This window comes from Stegostoma tigrinum, chromosome 10 (genome assembly GCF_030684315.1).
Source record: "Stegostoma tigrinum isolate sSteTig4 chromosome 10, sSteTig4.hap1, whole genome shotgun sequence".
Classification (NCBI taxonomy): domain Eukaryota; kingdom Metazoa; phylum Chordata; class Chondrichthyes; order Orectolobiformes; family Stegostomatidae; genus Stegostoma; species Stegostoma tigrinum.
The window spans coordinates 42,837,755-42,852,425 of NC_081363.1; the positions used below are offsets into that span (position 1 = coordinate 42,837,755).

General features: G+C 42.2%; 1 protein-coding gene across 1 annotated transcript in view; it reads left to right on the forward strand.

Moving 5' to 3' along the window:
• Window positions 1–14,671, forward strand: part of adss1 (adenylosuccinate synthase 1) — a 62,135-nt gene that overhangs the window by 38,483 nt on the left and 8,981 nt on the right. The window lies entirely within an intron of this gene.

Consider the following 14,671-nt stretch of genomic DNA (forward strand, 5'->3'; position numbering starts at 1 on the left):
CCAAAGTTTCACCTTTGGTAAGGACACCCAGAACTAATCTGTTCACTGTTATTGAGTTTGGGTTCCATGAGGAAGGCTTGCTTCCAGAACCCATTATATAATCAGTCTATACCTGAACAGAATAGCTGGATTCCAGGTATGAGGAAAAGTGACTACCCTTGACATAAGTGTAGCATTTGATCAAGTGTCCATCGAGGAGGACCTACAATTGAAGTCAAATAGGAATATGGGAAATGCTCTCCACTGGCTGGAGTGATATGCTGTGCAAAAGGTGATTGTTGTGATTATTGGCACCAAGACAATGATTTCCTGAGCCCAACCATCTTAAAATACTTCAGTAATGGCCTTCTCTAAATCATAAGGTTACAATTGGGGATGTTCAATAATGATTGCACAGATCGATTAACAATTTCTCTGATAACTATGTAATCTGTGCCTGAATGCAGCAAAACCCAGACAATATCTAGGCTTGGCTGATATGTGGTAGTTAGACTGATGCCACACGACTCCAACCAGAGCATTTAATTCCAATGCTTGGTATTCAACGGCATTGCTGTCATCACCTTCCTCAGCTTGGCCATTGAACAGACCTGAATTGCACTTGCAGGATAAATAGTATGGTTACAGTAACTTCATTTTCCATTTTCACAAGAATTACCAAAAATAAACATATTATCTGAATGGTGAGCATTTGCAGCACTGAGGTGCAGATCCTGGTGACTTTGTGCATGAATCATAAAAGGTTAGCATGCAGGAACAGTAACTAATTAGGAAAGCTAAGAACATTACTGTTTATTTTGAGGGAAATTGAATATTGTAGGCAGGTCATGCTTCAGTTACAAGGAGCACTAATAAGACTATGTCTGGAGTACAATGCAGGGTATTGGTCTCCTGATTTAAGGAAAGGTGTCGTGCTTTGGAATCAGTCCAGAGAAGCTTTACCAGACTAACATGTGATGGGTGGGTTGCCTTTTGAGGAAGACTGAATGGACTAAGTTTATATTTGCTAGGGTTTAGAGAAGTAAGGGTGACTTGATTGCAGTATATTAGACAGAGAGGTTTAGCAGTGTGGATGTGTGAAAGATGTTTCCTCTGTGGGAGAGTCGAAAATGTAAGATTACTGTTTAAAACTAAAGGGTCACCATTCAAGAGTTTCTTTTCTCACAAGGGTCATGAGTCTTTGGAAATTTTCTTGAAAATATGGTGGGAGCAGCATCATTGAATGTATATTCGAGGCAAAAGTAGATAGTAAGAAAGATCATAAGTAAAGAGCTGAAAAATAGTCAGGAATTGGTGAGCATCAGCAGTAGTCCGCTCAACAATGATCTTATCGGATGGCAGAGGAGTTTAAAGGATCCTGTTAACAACTCCTCTCAATTCTTATGTTTGACTGTTCTGTCATCTATTTAACTGTGAGATCCCCCAGTCCTCCCTTTCAGCTACTTACTTGACAGCATACACAGTTCTATGACTCCCTTGCCCAGGATCTGTTTCCACCAATCAGTCGGCAGTAATTTATTGTTGTTGCACTCATCAGGTTATTTTATTAAGAAAGTAGACTGGACCCCACACTTCACAGAGTAAGTCATTCATCTCAATTCCTGCTAAATAGGAATCAGCCCGACTGTTTCTGATGCATTTTAGGATCTAAAAAAAGTGAAATTTGCACACCTTACCTGCGAGTGATCCTGCCTTTACAAAGTTCCATGGTCCCAAGTGGTGGCACAATTGTATTCTGAGAGAAAAAAAGTTTTTAACGAGTAAACATTTTTACATAATTGCTGGCAACATGTCTTAATTGTTGATTTTGTTCTAATTCACTGTTTCCCAAACCTTTATTGTGTTTTCCAATATCCAGTTAATTACTGACTGAATTTCTGTTTCTCTGATCCCTGCGGCTAAGAACAGAAGAGACTGACTATTGAAATTCTTCTTTAAAAAAATTACTGGAACTTGAATTACAGGAATATGCCATAAAATAAGTTGGATACAGAAATAAATTTATAAACCCCGCACCCTGTTTTTCCAAAGAGTTTGCATCTTAATCAGTAAATAACAGTGCCAGCTTAAACTCACTGAGGCAGTATGAACTAACCTGTGTGCTAAGCCAGGTTGCAGTTTGCATTGTGTACCTAGGATACGTTAAAATCAGCTATGGTATGTCAAATAAATTACCACTGTACAAAACCAAGCACAATAAGAATTACATTGTTTCTTAACAACGGCTGAATGTTACTAACACATTAAGGAGGTGGGAGGGTTGAAATGAAAAAGGTCAATGGTGGGGATGATGCTCCTCATTGAGTCCTATTCAAACCCAGGAAGAGGCCCAGTAGCTGCCTGCTCAGCATATCCCCACCTTAGTTTGCCAGGTGTGTTTATGACAAGAATGCTGCATCCGGTGTTGTTTTGTGGAGGTCTGTTCCAGGACCTTATTTTCCATATCAATGACTTTGGTTTAAATGTGAGGTAACTGTTTTAGAAGTTTGTTGATGATGCAGGAAAATGCAGGACTGATTGATAATGTGGTAAAGAAGGTATGGAGGATATCATTCCTTTATTACACAAAGTGTAGAGTATGCTACAAACTTTATAAAGCACTGATTTTATAGGTTAGAGTACAGTGTCCTGGTTCTGATCACAGTGAAATCATACTAATAAGGCTACAGTGTAAATTTACAAAGATGTTGCCTGGAATGGGATATTTTCACTCTTAGGAAAAATTGAATAGGCTGGGGTTGTTTCCTTTGCAAGCAAAAATGCTTAGGAGGGGATTTAACTGAGCCGTTTAACATTATGAGGGGCCTAAATAGAGATCAAGGGAATGACTTATTTTTCTTAGCGGAGAGACCGGTAACAGATGGGATGGATTGGAAGGAAGATATGAGGAAATTGGCGGAAAAACCTTTTCATTCACAGATTGGTGAAGGGTGGGAATTAACTGCCTGAAACAACCTCGAGGTGAGTGCACCATTACTTAGAGGCCTGCAAACAGACCGTGGTGATGAGTTTAGTTTGGACAATCCTTTTCTTTCCTCCTAAACTAGTCACAATAGGTATAAGGGCCTCCTTCATAGAAGATTTCTATGATTTTATTGCCTGAATTTAACCACAGCTATGGCTGATAGGACTACCAGCAATTTTATCAAAGGTGACTTCAAGATGTGCAGGCAGGTTTATGATGCTGCAGGGCTAGTCAGCAGTCTCTGAAGACTCACAGCCCTTGGAAGGAGGTAGTCCCTGCTTGGTAGGTAGGGGACATCAGGAGCTGGGTCAGGTATATCTAAAGATTTTTGAGAAGCTCAGGTTGCAGATGAGGTAGTAGACATGCTCGCCAAGCCAGTGGGTTTGGTTGCAAACATTTCATCTCCCTTTTAGGTAGCATTGTCAGTGCGCCTTCAGTGAAGTGTTGGTGTTTTGTCCCACTTGTTATTTATGTGCCTCGGTTTGCTGGGGTGGATGATATTACTTCCGCTTCTGTTTTTCAGTGGTTTGTATATCGGATCCAGTTGAACTGGACCTATCTCAGATACCCCACTTAAGAGGATAGTGTAGGGGCAGGATCTGAACATAGTCGACACTGAGCATGTGCCGAGCACCTATGGTAGGGACAAGGTATTGCAAGGCACCAGGTTGCCAGAGGGTGAGGTTAGTAGTACAGGACTGTACAGGACTTATTTGAGGACTTTGGTAGGACAGGCTTTGGAAGATGACTCAGGGTGCACATCACAAAATGCTTAATGTAGCACCAGAGAGCCTGCAGTCAATATCAAAGAACATAGATTTCTCTGAATTTTCACGGGAATTCTCTGCAGAGTTTGGAGTCCATCCTTCCTAGCATAGAAGTGATGGCTCAGTTCTTCAGCATCCTTAGATGTGACCATGATGCAGCATCTGTTAGTCACATTACAGCTCCCATTGCAGCACAAACATCAATGCTGGCAGATGCTGTGAAAGCTTAGACTGAGGTTATGCAAACTCAGACTGTTGTGGACATATCTGCAGTTTACAGTAATCAAAGCAATTTGCAAGGTGACACAGCAATCCATCAACTCCTCCGAAGTTGTTGGGGACCATCAAAAAGGAGTAGCCTGATACCAACCAGTAAGTCTTATTCCCTTATGATGGTGAGGGTGGATAGTGTCCAGAGACTGCCACAGTCTTGGATACAATCTTGTGATCCACTCAACCCAGGCAGCAGAATTGCCACCTGAGCACACCAAAGGTCTGCAATATCAACTTACTGAGACAGTGCCGTGTAAGTGTGCATCAGTTCATATTAGATTCAAGAGCCATGTCTTCAGTGTCGTAGAGTTGTAGGCTCATACAGCACAGAAACTTTGGTACAACCAGTCAATGCTGAACCTAATCCCAAACTAAACTAATACCCCTGTCTGCTCCTGGCCCATATCCCTCCAAATCTTTGCTATTCATCTATCAGTCTAAATGTCTTTTAAACTTTAATTATACCCACATCCACCACTTCATCAGGAAGATCATTCCATGCATGAATCACCTTCTGTGTAAACAAATTTGTTTGTCGTGTCTTTTATAAATTTCTCTCCTTTCACCTTAAATATGTACTTCCTTGTACTGAAATCTCCCATCTTAGGGAAAAGACAACTGTCATCAACTCTATCTATACCTCTTATTATTTTATAAGCTTCAATTGCATCAACTCTCCACCTCTTGCACTCCAGTGAATAAAATCTCAGTCTATCCAGCCTTTCTTATAACTCAAAACTTTCATACCTGGCAACATCCTGAAATCTCTTCTGAACTCTCTCCAGCTTGATAAATACCTTTTCCATAACTGGGTGACCAGAGCCAAACATGTATTCCAGAAGAAGCCTCAACACAATGTCTCAACTCCTGTACTCACAAAGGACTGGACAATGAAGGCAGGTGTGCCAAATGCCTTTTTAACCATCCTGTCCTATGTGATGCAAACTTTAAAGAATTATGTATCTGCACCCCTTATGTCCCCTGTTCTACCTACCCTTAATTGTGTATGCCTTGTTTTTTATACCAAAATGCAAAATTTGCATTTATCCAGATTGGACTCCATCTGCCATCTTTCAGCCCATTGACCCATTTGATAAAGATCCCTTAGTAATCTTAGAAAACCGTCTTCTTTGTCTACAATGCCACCAATTTTGGTGTCGTCCGCAAAGTTACTAACCAAGCCTTCTATATTCTCATCCAAATCATTTTATATAAATGATAAGCAAAAGAGGACGCAGAATCAATTTCTGTGTGACTTCGCCTCCAATCTGAAAAGCAACCCTCCACTATTACTCCTGCTGCTAAGCCAATTATGCATCCAATTGACAATTTACCCTGAATCCCATATAACCTAACTTTAATAATTAGTCAACCACGCAAAACCTTGTCAAAGGCTTCACTAAAATCCAAATAAATAACATCTACTACTCTGCTATTATCAACCATTTTGGTAACTTCCCCAAAACATTCAGTCAAATTTGTGAGACATGATTTTCCTCACACAAAACTATATTAACTATTGCTAATCAATCTTTGCCTGTCTAAATGTCCATAAATCCTATCTTTTATAATCAGCTCCAAAATTTAACCGCAACCGAAGTCAGACTCACAGGTCTATAGATCCTCAGTTTCTCCTTCCACCCCTTCCAAAACAGAAGTACAACATTAGCCACCCTCCAGTGATCAGATACCTCACCCATAGCTACAGATGAAGCAGATATTTCTGCAAGGGGTCTTGTAATTTCCTCTCTTACTTCCAACAATATTCTGGGATACATTAGATCAGGTCCTGAAGATTTGTCCACCTTTACATTCTCTAACACCTCCTGACCTTCCTCTTCTGTAATGTGAACTGTTTTTAAAACATCAAGTCTTTTTCTCTGCATTCTCTAGACTCCATTTTTTTCTCCACACTAAAAACAGACATGAAATTTTCATTCAGTATCTCTGCCATCTCCCAGAGTTCAATACAAAGCTGACCTCCTTGATCTCCCTCTCTCTAGTTACCCTCTTGCTCTTAATATATTTGTATCTTAATATATTAACCATATCTGCCAATGCTATCTCATATGCCCTTGTTGCCTTTCTGATTTCTCTCTTAAGAATGCCTCTACACTCTTTGATAAAAAGGTGTACAGCCGGATGAACACAGCAGGCCAAGCAGCATCAGTGAAGCAGGAAAGCTGACGTCTTGGGTCTAGACCCTGCTTCAGAAATGGGGAAGGGGATTCTGAAATAAGTAGGAAGAGAGGGGGAGACAGATAGTAGATGGATAAAGGAGAAGATAGGTGGAGAGGGGACAGACAGGTCAAAGAGGCGGGGATGGAGCCAGTAAAGGTGAGTGTAGATGGGGAGTTAGGGAGGGCATAGGTCAATCCAGGGAGGACAGACAGGTCAAGGAGGCAGGATGAGGATGGTAGGTAGGAGATGGGGTGGGGCTTGAGGTGGGAGGAGTAGATCAGTGGGAGGAAGGAAGGACAGACAGGTCAAGGAGGCAGGATGAGGATGGTAGGTAGGAGATGGGGTGGGGCTTGAGGTGGGAGGAGTAGATCAGTGGGAGGAAGGAAGGACAGGTTAGGGAGGCGGGGATGAGCTGGGCTGGTTTTGGGTGGTGGTCGGGGGAGGGGAGATTTTGAAGCTGGTGAAGTCTACATTGATACCATTGGGCTGCAGTGTTCCCAAGTGAATGAGATGCTGTTCATGCAACCTTTGGGTGTTCTGCCACCTGAAGATTGCAGGAACACGGCTTGGGAACCATGCAGCCCAACAGTATCAATGTGGACTTCTCAAGCCTCAAAATCTCCCCTCCACTGACCACATCCCAAAACCGGCCCAGCTCATCCCCGCCGCCCTAACCTGTCCTCCCATCCTCACCTATCCCCTCCTCCCACCTCAAGCCCCACCCCCATCTCCTACCTGCTAGCCTTATCCCGCCCCCTTGACCTGTCCATCCTCTCTGGATTGACCTATTCCCTCCCTACCTCCCCACCTACACTCACCTTTACTGGCTCCATCCCCGCCTCTTTGATCTGTCTGTCTCCTCTCCACCTATCTTCTCTTCTATCCACCTCCCCCCTCTCCCTATTTATGTCAGAATCCTCTTCTCCTCCAGCATTTCTGAAGCAGGGTCTAGACCCGAAACGCCAGCTTTCCTGCTCCTCTGATGCTGCTTGACCTGCTGTGTTCATCCAGCTGTACACTTTGGTATCTCAGATTCTCCAGCATTGGCAGTTCCTATTATCTCTGTAACAATTTTAACCCCCCCTACACTCCTTATAGTGATTAAGAGATACAATTGAACTAAGTGTGTCACCCTTATCACACAGTATCCAGTCTTTGTTTCTCCATCTGTCTCAAATGTAGCCAACATAACAGAAAGCCACAGAATGAAGTTGCCATTACAGTTTCCAAGATATCAGCTATTGGCATGCATCGTGTGCTAACAATTGACAGCCAGCAAATAGATAGTGAGGAAGTGGAATCCCTTTCAATTCTACTACATGGCAGGATTGATTTGCAGCACCCACAAAGCCATGTGCATGTGGTCAACGGCACACTGCATCACGTGGAAACCTGCAAATCTGGGAAAACTGTGTATTCTCTTCACCTGATTCACTCAGGCAAGAGGGAATTAAATTATCTCAACGAATGAAAAGCCTCAGTGACGGCCTTCATGCATCAGGGCATTGCAAACTGCAAGAAGTTGCAGACATTGCTTTTAGCAGCTCAAAAAAACTCCTGAGGTTTAAACGTTCGTAGCTTTAGTCATCTTTACTGCAGCTGGAAATGTGCTCCTTATCAAACTCTGAAATTGCAGATGTGCTGACAGTTTGTTTCCCTTTCTGTATCATCTGAAACATGCTTGATATGGGAAATCAAGGAACAGTTTGCTGTCCCCTACAACCACATCTGCAGGAAATGTGACCAGCTGCAGCTCCCCACAGACCACATTGTTCAGTTGGAAAAGCAGCTCACTGTGGTGCACACAGGGAACAGAGAGAGTGATAGACACTAGTTTTAGGGAGGTGGTTACACCACAGGCCCAGGTAGGTAGATAGAGCGGGGGTCTCCTGTGGATATTCTCCTCTCAAACAGTTATATCGTTTTGGATAATGTTGGAGGGGCATAGCCTCTCAGGAGACGGTATAAGTAGCAGCCAGGCCTGTGGCGCCACAACTGGTTCTGCTGTAGACCAGGTCGGGGCAAAGTCCAGGCGGGCAATAGCAAAACAGACAGGGTGTGTTGCCTCCCTGGTTCCAGGGTCCTGGATGTCTCTGAGCAGGTGCAGGACGTCCTGAAATGGGAGGGAAAACAGACAGAAGTCATTGTCCACATTGGTACAAATGACACGGGTAGGAAGAGGGAAGAGGTCCTGCAAACACAATTCAGGGATTCAGGTAGGGAGCTAAAAAGCAGAACTACCAGGGTAGTAGTCTTAGGATTACTACCCATGCCACGGGTGAGTGAGGCTAAGAATAGAGAGGAAATGCAGTTTAACATGTGGTTACAGAGCTGGTATAGGATGGAGGGCTTTAGATGTATGGATCATTGGTATATCTTCTGGGGAAAGTGGGACCTAAACAAGAAGAACAGGTTGCACCTGAGCTGGAGGGGCACCAATATCCCAAGGGGAGGAGGTTTGCTAGAGCTCTTCAGGATGGTTTAAACTAGTGTGGCAGGGGGATGGGAACTGGAAATAACAGGCCAGTAAGTGCAGGGACTCGTGACAAAGGCGAGACTGAGATATACATAGCACAGAGTAAGAGCAAGCACAGGTTGGTCGCAGGGCTCAGAGGGACTGGTGGTCTGGAGTACATTCATTTCAATGCAAGAAGAATAATAGGTAAGACAGAGGGACTAAGAGCATGGATTACTGCATGGAATTATGATGTTATTGCCATTACAGAGACATGGGTAAAGGAGGAGCAGGGCTGGCAGCATACCATTCCTGGATATCACTGTTTCAGACAAGACAGAAAGGGAAAGAAAAGAGATGAGGGAGTTGCACTGCTAATTAGGGATCACACCACAAGCTGTATTGAGGGAGGAAACATTGGAGGGATCTTGCAGTGAGGCATTATGGATGGAGTTCAGGAATAGGAGGGGGATAATCACAGCGTTGGGAGATTTCTATACACGTCCCAACAGCCCATGTGAGACAGAGGAGCGGATATGTACTCAGATACTAAAAAGGTAGTGTAGTTGAGGTGGGTGACTTCAACTTTCGTCTTATTGACTGGGACTCCCTTAGAGCCAGGGGCTCGGATGGAGATCAAATTGTTAGATGCATCCTGGAAGGCTTTTTGGGATAGTATGTTGACAATCTGTCCAGAGAAGAGGCCATTCAAGACTCAGTATTAGGGACAGGTGATCAATGTTTCAGGAAGAGAACATTTTTGGCTGAGTGACCATAACTCCAGAAAATTTTGAGCAGTGATGGACAAGAACAAGAGTGGCCCTCAGGTGAGGGTGCTTAATTGGGCAAGGGCCAATCACATCCAAATTAGACAAGAACTGGGGGAGGTGGATTGGGAACAATTATTTCAGGGCAAATCTATGTCTAGCATGTGACAGGCTGTTAAAGACCAGTTGATTAAAGTGCAGGACATGCATGTCCCTGCAAAACTGGAGGATAGGAATGGCAGGATTCAGGAACCATGGATGACACGGGAAATTGTAAACCTAAGCAAAAGGAGAAAGGAAGCATACAATAGGTCTAGGCAGCTAAAAAAAACTAGCAAAGCCCTTGGGGAATATACAGAAATTCGGAACTTAAACGCAGAGTTAGGAAAGCTAAAAGGAAACATGAAATGTCTTTAGCAGACATTCAAGAAGAATCCCAAGGTTTTTAATGCATATATTAGATGAAAGAGGGTAGCAAGGGAAAGAGTAAACTCCTTCAAAGACAAATGTGTGGAGCCATAGGAAGTGGGAAAGATCCTTAATGAGTACTTTGTATCGGCATTCTCTGAGGAGAAGGTAATGACTGATGTTGAGTTCAGGGATGAGTCTGTGAATTCTCTGGAGAATGTCAATATATTAAAGGAGGAATTTCTCCGTATCCTAAACTGCATTAAGGTAGACAAGTCCCCACGGCCAGGTAGTTACTGCAAGAGGCAAGCGAAGAAATAGCTGGAGTATTAGCAGATATCTTCACATCCTCCTTGACCACAGGTGAGGTTCCAGACGACTGGATATTAGCCAATGTTGTTCCCTTTTTAAGAAAAGAAACAGGGATAATCCAGAAAATTATAGGACGGTGAGTCTGACGTCTGTGGTCAGAAAGATCTTGGAGGAAAAGATACTGGGGGATGGGATATATATGTACATTTGGTAGAAAATGTTAGCAACAGGCAGCATGGTTTCATACAGGGAAGGTCATATGCCATCAACCTGATCAAATTTTTTGAAGAGATGACAAAGATAATTGATGAGGGAAGAGTTGTGAACTTTACAAAGACATTTGATAAAGTCCAACATGGCAGATTGGTTCAAAAACTAAAATGGCACGGTGGGCTGGCGAGATGGATGCAAAACTAGCTTTATCGTAGAAGACAGAGGGAAGCAGTAGAAGGGTGTTTTTCAGAATGTACCTGCTTCCATCACCCCTTCTGGCAGTGCATTCCAGGCTCCTACCACTCTGCATGAAAAACTTTCCTCGCACATCTCCCACTAGTAACTACTGGTATTCCACAGGGATCAGTCTTCGGTCCTCTGCGGCTTGTAGTATATATAAATAATCTGGAGGAAAATGTGGGTGGTCTGATTAGTAAATTTTTAGAGGATATGAAGATTGGTAGAGTTGCTGATAGTGCCGCTGATTGTGAAAGGATACAACAGGATATAGATAGATTGGCAACTTGGGCACAGAAATGGCAGATGGAATTTAATCCAGACAAATGCAAGGTGATGCATTTTGGAGGATCATATTTAGGTGCGAACTATATTGCAAATGGCAGAAGCTTTAGGAACATTAACATACAGTCAGATCTGGGTGTGCAGGTCCACAGTTCCCTAAAAGTGACAAAACAGGTAGCCAAGGTGATTAAGAAGGCATACGGCATGCTTGCCTTCATCGCGCGGGGCATGGAGCACAAGAGTTGGCAAAACATGTTGAGCTATATAGAACCCTTGTGTATTGTGTGCAGTTTTGGTCACCACATTACCGGGAGAACGTGGAAACTTTGGAGAGAGTACAGAGAAGGTGCACCAGGATGTTGCCCGGTCTCCAAGTCATTAGCTATGAGGAAAGGTGAAAAATACTAGGATTGTTTTCACTGAAAAGACGGCGGCTGAGAGGAAACCTGATGGAGGTCTACAAATTATGAGACGCATAGATAGGGTGGATAGTCAGAGACTTTTTCTCAGGGTTGAAGTTTCAATTACAAGGGGGCACAGGTTCAAAGTGAGGAGGCAAAATTTGAGGGAGATGTGCAAGGAAAATTTTTCATGCAGGGAGTGATAGGAGACTGGAATACACCGCCAGAAGTGGTGATGGAAGCAAGCATATTGGCGACATTTAAGAGGCATCTGGATGGTTACGTGAACAGGGAGGGAATAAAGAGATATGGCTCGAATAAGAGCAGAAGGTTTGTTTTTTTTCCGTTTAGTCAGGGCAAGATGATCGGCACAAGGCTGGAAGGCAGAAGGGCCTGTTCCTGTGCCATAAGAGATAATAGGAACTGCAGATGCTGCAGAATCCAAGATAACAAGGTGTTGAGCTGGATGAACACAGCAGGCCAAGCAGCATCATAGGAGCTGTGCCATACTTATCTTTCGTTCCTTTTTTGTACCTCACCTATCACTCATTGCTGAGGTTCACGAGATATGCCCCCAGTGATATGGCCTTATAGTACACCTTCCACTCCCTCTTCCTCCCTCTTCCATCAGTTTGTCCTTCTCAAGGGATTCTGATCATTCTAGCGATCCTACTCTCTTCCAAGAAGAAACCTACTGGGCATCCATGTCTAGCAGCAATTGGTTTGTGAAAAAATCTTGAAGTCAGCAAGAAGAACTTCACTATCTGCCACACCACTCACTGCAGACTTTTTAAATGATAATGGAATGCCCCTAAAAACATCTAGGATCATAACAACAGCCAGAAGAAAAGAATCAACAATGAACCTATTGATATAATGGTTGACTCCTTTAAATCATCCTGGTAGGGAGATCCTTCCAGCTGACCAATGCACATTCAATTGCACTTAACGGAGAGGCTGGAACATTGAATCTCAAAATAAACAGCGCTGCACACAGCTTCACATTGATTGACATAAATGTCAAGTTGCACTGTATACTTCAGCAGACAGTAACTGCAAGCTCTAATTCCTTTAGTAAGACAGTGTCCAACATGCTTTACTTCACAACTGTGTGGGTGCTAATGAAAAACATTTAGGCTCAATGCTTCTTATATTATTGCATGAATACTATAATAAGTAACACGAAGAGTTCTGAGCAGAACAAGCACCTCTACTTTGTCAGGTCAGAAGAGAATCTGTTTTCAAATTAAATGAGTAGTTACAGTCCAACTTGCAAACTGATAGTTAAGATCTGATTTTTTTTAAATCTTGGTGACCACAATCAACAAAAAATTATGAATGATATGAATTAGTGAACTTTATGCATTATGGAGGAATTCAATCCTTGTCCGGGGGGCAAGCTATGTCTACAAGATTTAAATTGTATTGATATCTGTTCTGTAGTGATTTACTGCTTTCAAACTCTCAAAAGTCTGTTTTCTTGTAGTAATGTATCACTATATGACTTACTTAATACTTCTGTCTTTTTATGGAGTTTTCCGCCATCTACAGCTAAGATGATGGTTTCCTGTTACTTCCCAAGCAAATGGATGTTTTCCCAAATTTTATGGACCAAAACACAATGCATTTTCTTCTGCAGAAACTTTTAAATAAATATCTCTGGCTCTAGCCTTTATAAACCTTCCTGCTAAAATCACAACTGTTTTACTTTTTCCTTGGATTTGCTCTCTTCAAGCTGAAATAAGTTGAAGACTTTCTGATTCTGTAACACTGATAAATTATTTCTCTGTTCATTTTCCTGCGCCTTGCAGCTGTACATTGCTCGTTGAGAGATGAGAACTCTCTTTACACTCGCTTGCCTTCCCTTTCTGGGCTTTGTATTTGAAATTACTTCCCTTCTTTTCCCTAGCGATATCTAACTTTTTACTCTAGAGTCTTCTCTTGCCACTTACAGTGTTTCTTCCATTAAGGTCTCTGTCTTCTCAAAAGTGTGTTCAGCTTTTTCTCCCTTTTTGGAGCTCATACTCTTTCCCTTCTCACCAATGTCTTTGTGAAGGTTGTCTTTAAGGTGCCTTGTTTCTGCAATCTCCTTCTTCAGTTTTTGCATTTCAGCCCCTGATTGATGGTCTTCCCAATGCAGCAATGCTCCTGGAAAATTGTGAATTCGTTTTTGTTTAAAAGACTAATTTCCTCTGGATATCCTGGTTGTTGGGAACTCTGGATGGAATTCAAATCGGCACTGCTGCCACGAGGTATTTTGCCTGATAGTTATTGGTGGCACCTCAGACACCCGGCACCACTTTCAGTTTTTGGCACAGTTTAAGGGTTATTGGCATAGTTCACTGTCCCCAATCCTCCTTTGTCTTTTGTTTTAAAGTAAGCCATAAATGATTTAAACGTCCCCTATTTGTAACAAAAGATCAAAACATTCATAGAAACTTACAATAAGCACAACTTTCATCTCTAGTCAGGCACAATTATGAAGGACTCTTTGGAGCGATACAGAATACATCTGTAAAACATAGCGCAGGACTCACCATATCCAGCCAAAATATCCAGCGTAACATCAGATTGGGTGGAGCCAATGCAACTTTTTATATTAACTTTTTTAGAACTTACATCACAGTTACTGTATTTGCAATATTTTCATGAAGTTGATCATTTACTCACTGTTGGCCCATGCTGACACCCTACACACCCTGCCTTTTCTTGTCGTCGTTCCTCTTCGGTTTTCCAGTTAAATGTTATACCCTGAAACATTTGTTGAAAAAGAAAATGACTCTACCAAGCAGTTTATGTTTGTAGGATTAACACCTCCTACCAATCCCATCTTCTCTCAAGACAATTTCAGTTATAATCAAAAGGGTCCTGCAACAGTGTAATACGCTAAAGATGTTATATGCTGTACCAGGGGATTTTTAAATGTATTAAGCATAGTTTATAGTTGCCTTATAGGAAACATCAAATATCATTAACATTCGCTAACTTCCAAACTTATCTGAGGAAAAATTGTCAAAAATAGACAGTCTGATATGGAGATTGATAAACTCAATAAGAATACACTGTTGGCTAAAGTTGAAGCTCGTGGAATTGAAGGAAATTAGATGATGAGCCAGAGACAAGAGAGAAGACATATTGAGCAGGAATTCTAATTGACAATATGTGAGAAATAGTGAAATGCATACATCTTGTTAGAGCCTCAAAGTTCAGTGTATTTATTAGCAATTTATGTGTTGGGATAGAAAGCTACACATGGAAATCTGTCAAGAATATAAAGATCGATGCCAGTGTAGGTAGAAGCATGAAGTTACAAAGAAATATTGTTGGATTATGTGAGCAAAACTATGACAACTGAATTTCAATCTAGATAGATTTAAGAGTCATTCAATTTGGGTTGAAAAGGGTAG